Here is a 4,563-nt window from a genome sequence, read left to right as displayed (position 1 = left end):
CAGGACATTGTTTAAAAAGATAAGGATCATCCCAAATGAAATACTTCACTTGGGCAAAGAATTTATATTTATCCTGCTTAGTCCAATGAGAAGGTATCTTGCCTATGGCTAAATAATTTACAATATCAGCAAACCAAGGTTCAGTAGACACAGACATGAGTTGCTCATCTGGGAAAGATTCATTGATGGGTGGTTCACTAGATGGTGCGACTGAAATTCGGGACAAATGATCTGCTACAACGTTCTCAGTGCCTTTCTTGTCCCTAATTTCTAGGTCAAATTCTTGAAGGAGCAAAATCCATCTGATTAAACGTGCCTTGGCATCCTTCTTTGCTAGGAGATGTCTAATGGCTGAGTGATCGGTGTAAACAATGGTGTGGGTCCCAACCAAATAAGATCTAAATTTTTCTAAAGCAAAGACAACGACAAGGAACTCCTTCTCAGTTGTGGTGTAGTTAAGCTGCGCATCATTTAAGGTTTTACTTGCATAATATATCACTCTAGGCAGCTTATTTATCCGTTGACCTAAGATTGCGCCCACAACATGATCGGACGCATCACACATTAATTCAAATGGTTCAGACCAGACAGGAGGATGAATGATTAGAGCTGATACAAGTGCATTTTTTAGAAATTCAAAGGATTCCAAGCACTCATGAGTAAATTCAAATTTGGTATCCTTTGCCAAAAGATTAGTCAGTGGACGTGCTACTTTGCTAAAGTTGGCAATAAACCTTCTATAGAATCCAGCATGACCTAAAAATGAACGTATTTCTTTCACAGATTTAGGTGGTGGAAGACTTGCAATTAGATCTATTTTGGCCTTGTCCACTTCAATCCCCTTTTTAGAAATGACATGGCCAAGAACTATTCCCTGTTTGACCATAAACTGACATTTTTTCCAGTTGAGAACTAGGTGCTTCTCCTTACATCGTTCTAGAACTAATTGCAGGTGATTTAGACACTCGGAGAAGGTTCGGCCAAAAATAGAAAAGTCATCCATAAAAATTTCTAGAAATCGTTCTATCATATCTGAAAACATGCTGATCATGCATCTCTGGAAGGTTGCCGGTGCATTACATAGTCCAAAGGGCATTCGTCTATAGGCAAAAGTACCAAATGGACAGGTGAATGTAGTCTTTTGTTGATCTTCAGCGGCTATAGGGATCTGGTTGTAACCGGAGTATCCATCAAGAAAATAGTAAAACTCTTGTCCAGCTAGTCTTTCCAACATTTGATCAATAAATGGCAAAGGAAAGTGATCTTTCCTTGTTGCAGCATTCAACTTTCTATAGTCTATACAGACCCTCCATCCCGTTTGGGTCCTAGTTGGGATAAGTTCGTTTGCATCATTTTGGACCACTGTTACCCCAGATTTCTTGGGTACTACTTGAACTGGGCTTACCCAAGAGCTATCAAAAATAGGATAAATTATTTCACTATCTAGGAGTTTCAGAATCTCCTTTTTAACTACATCCTTCATAACTGGATTAAGCCTTCTTTGGGCTTCTCTTGTTGGTTTAGCCTCTTCCTCTAAGTATATTCTATGTTGAACTATAGAAGGGCTTATTCCTTTGATATCTGCTATGGTCCAACCTATTGCCTCTTGATTTGCTTTTAGAACTGACAATAACTCCTCCTCTTGCTTGGGATCTAGGTCTGATGCAATAATTACAGGCAAAGTTTCTTTGGGTCCTAGATATGCATACTTGAGATGTTCTGGGAGGGGCTTCAGTTCTAAAATGGGTGCTTCCTCTATCGATGGTTTAGGTGATTAGTTCACCATCTCAATGATTGGTTCAGTAGGAAGTGTCGATTCTTGATTAATCTGATTTTCTTTAAGTATTTCATTGACATCCTCAGATCATGGATTAACCAGGGGTTAGACTCTAGGTCGACTTCATCATCACTAATGTCAATGGATTCATAAATACCATCTTGGACTACATTGACATCAGCATGAGAAGAGGATTCCTGTTCTAAGTTAAAAACATTAAGCTCAATGGTCATATTCCCAAAGGATAACTTCATTAGACCATTTCGATAATTGATTTCAGCATTGGCCGTAGCTAAGAATGGTCTTCCTAAAATGACAGGTATATGTCCTTTAGGATTCGCAACTGGCTCAGTCTCTAAAATAATAAAATCTACAGAGAAAATAAAATTTTCAACCTTTATCAGAACATCCTCGACCATTCCCTTAGCGATCCTGAGAGATCTATCGGCTAACTGTAATGTGATCCCAGTAGGTTGAAGTTTTTCTAATCTTAGTTGTTCATACACCGAATATGGAAGGATATTCACACTAGCTCCTAGATCTAGCAAGGCCTTTTTTATATTGGTTTCTCCAATAACACAAGAAATTGTTGGAGCTCCAGGGTCCTTATATTTAATTGGCACATGGCTAGATAGGTATGAACTGACACTTGCAGCCAAAAATGCTTTCTTTGGTACATTAGTGGTCCTTTTCCTAGTGCAAAGATCTTTTAAAAATTTGGCATAAGTTGGAACCTGATGGATTATATCTAAAAGAGGAATATTAACTTGGACTTGTTTAAATACCTCTAAAATTTTATCTAAATGTTCAGATTTATTGGATTTCAGTCTGTTTGGAAAAGGAGCTCTAGGACTTTTAAGTACTGGACTAGGTGAATTTTCAGTTTCTGATGCTTGAGGTTGAAAGGTAGTAGTTTTAGAAGGTGACTCGGCAAATGAGTCATCTATATCATCAAGTGCAACTACCTTATTGTCTATTTATTTTCCTGATCTTAAGGTATGAATGGCATTTACACCATTAACTTGGTTTCCTTGTTGGGGTCGTGGACCATTTTGGTTCCTAGGATTTGGCTCATGTTGGCTAGGTAACCTACCATGTTCTCGTTCACTAATGGTCGAAGCCAGCTGACTTACTTGCATTTTCAGATGGGCTATAGCTTGGGTGTTATTATTTATGAGTTGACCCATGGTTTGCATAAAGCTGGTATGTGTTTTCATCATGGCTTCTAGGCTTTTCTCTAAAGAGGTAATTTTCTTATCATTATCATGGAAGCCTGACGGGTTGTTCATCACTGGGTTGGACCTTAGATTTTGCTGATTGAAATTTGGATTACCTACATTAGGATTCTGGGACCATGAAAAATTCGGGTGATTCCTCCAACCTGGGTTATATGTGGGTGCATAAGGATTGTTCAATGGTCCTTGATAGGTGGCATTCACCTGTGCACACCCATTCGAGTAGGAACATTCTTCTAAGACATGATCTGGTGCATTGCACCCTTTACACATGGGTGCAGATATTTGATTTACATTGGCTGGTCTCTGTAATTCTAAGGCTTCCAATCTACGTGTTAAGGTTGCAATCTTAGCCTCTGATGCTAGGGTTGGTTGAATTTGATGCATTCCTCCTCTTGAAGGTGTAGCTTTATCAGGTTCCCTAGTTGTTTCCACTATAAATTTTTCTCGGCTAGGTCTTCTAAGAATTGCCAAGCTTCAGTAGTTTCTTTGTCCATAAATTGGCCTTGGCACATGGACTCTAGCATGGTTCTTGAGTTTGAATCTAACCCCTCATAGATGATCTGGCATAGTCTCCAAGTTTCTATTCCATGGTGTGGGCATTGGGTCAAAAGATTCTTGAAACGATCAAAGTACTTCCAAAATGATTCACCAGCTAGTTGGTAAAATTGATTTATTTCATTCCTAATCCTAGCTGTTTTATGATGGGGGAAATACTTTTTTAAAAATGTTCTCACAAAGCCCTCCCAGGTAGTGACAGAATAGTTTGGCAGACTATAAAGCCACTTCTTAGCATTGTCCTTAAGGGCAAAGTTGATTAATCTAAGTTTGACATCATCCTCTGTTAATTGCAGTTTCATGGTTGCACATACCTCCTCAAATTCTCTAATAAATATATAAGCATCCTCTAATCCTGTGAATTTTGGAAGCATATTTATGATTTGAGGTTTGATTTCAAAATTGTTAGCTGTGGGTTGTGACAACCTAATACAAGATGGTTGGATGGAGCCAACTGGATAACACAAATCCTTAAGGGTCATGGGTTGGATTGGTTCAGCCATTGGAACAACAGGAATTGACTCAATCCTAACTAGACGACCCGACACTCTTCTCCACACACGAGGTGTACGGTTCTCGATGTTTATATAATTTTTTTTTTTTATAAAATTTTTATGTATAAGAAAAAGAAAGAAAAAAAATTCTAAAGAGAAGATCCTAAGGAGTCCTAAATCTAAAGAAAATAACTAAATTAATTTAAATTTTAATATTTTTTTTTTCAAACAAGTGAAACAATAAATTAAACTCAATCTATCCTAGGGTTAACCTAAATCTAGACAGCTCCTAACTGTTCCAAGATGACCCTTCAAACCTTCCAAGTGGAGATTGATCAACTAGTTAGCCAGGTAAGTATAAGAGGTGGGAGATTCACTCATCGTTGCCTTTCTAGACACCAAACGAGTTGGTCAGGCCAGCAACTAAACCAATTTAACAAACCACCCTTAGGGACTTGCCTAGACACCAACTAATCAAACAACTCAAACTTGGTAGAAC

The 4,563-nt window shown here is 38.2% G+C and overlaps 1 non-coding gene across 1 annotated transcript; it reads left to right on the top strand.

Moving 5' to 3' along the window:
• The first annotated feature begins 3,597 nt into the window (after positions 1-3,597).
• On the top strand, positions 3,598-3,704 carry LOC140854905 (small nucleolar RNA R71). The gene has a single exon (XR_012137999.1). It is a non-coding gene; the product is annotated as a small nucleolar RNA R71 (small nucleolar RNA).
• The last annotated feature ends 859 nt before the right edge of the window (positions 3,705-4,563 follow it).

The sequence above is a fragment of the Elaeis guineensis genome, chromosome 1, assembly GCF_000442705.2.
Source record: "Elaeis guineensis isolate ETL-2024a chromosome 1, EG11, whole genome shotgun sequence".
Taxonomy (NCBI): Eukaryota; Viridiplantae; Streptophyta; class Magnoliopsida; order Arecales; family Arecaceae; genus Elaeis; species Elaeis guineensis.
This window is presented reverse-complemented; position numbering and strand designations above follow the sequence as displayed.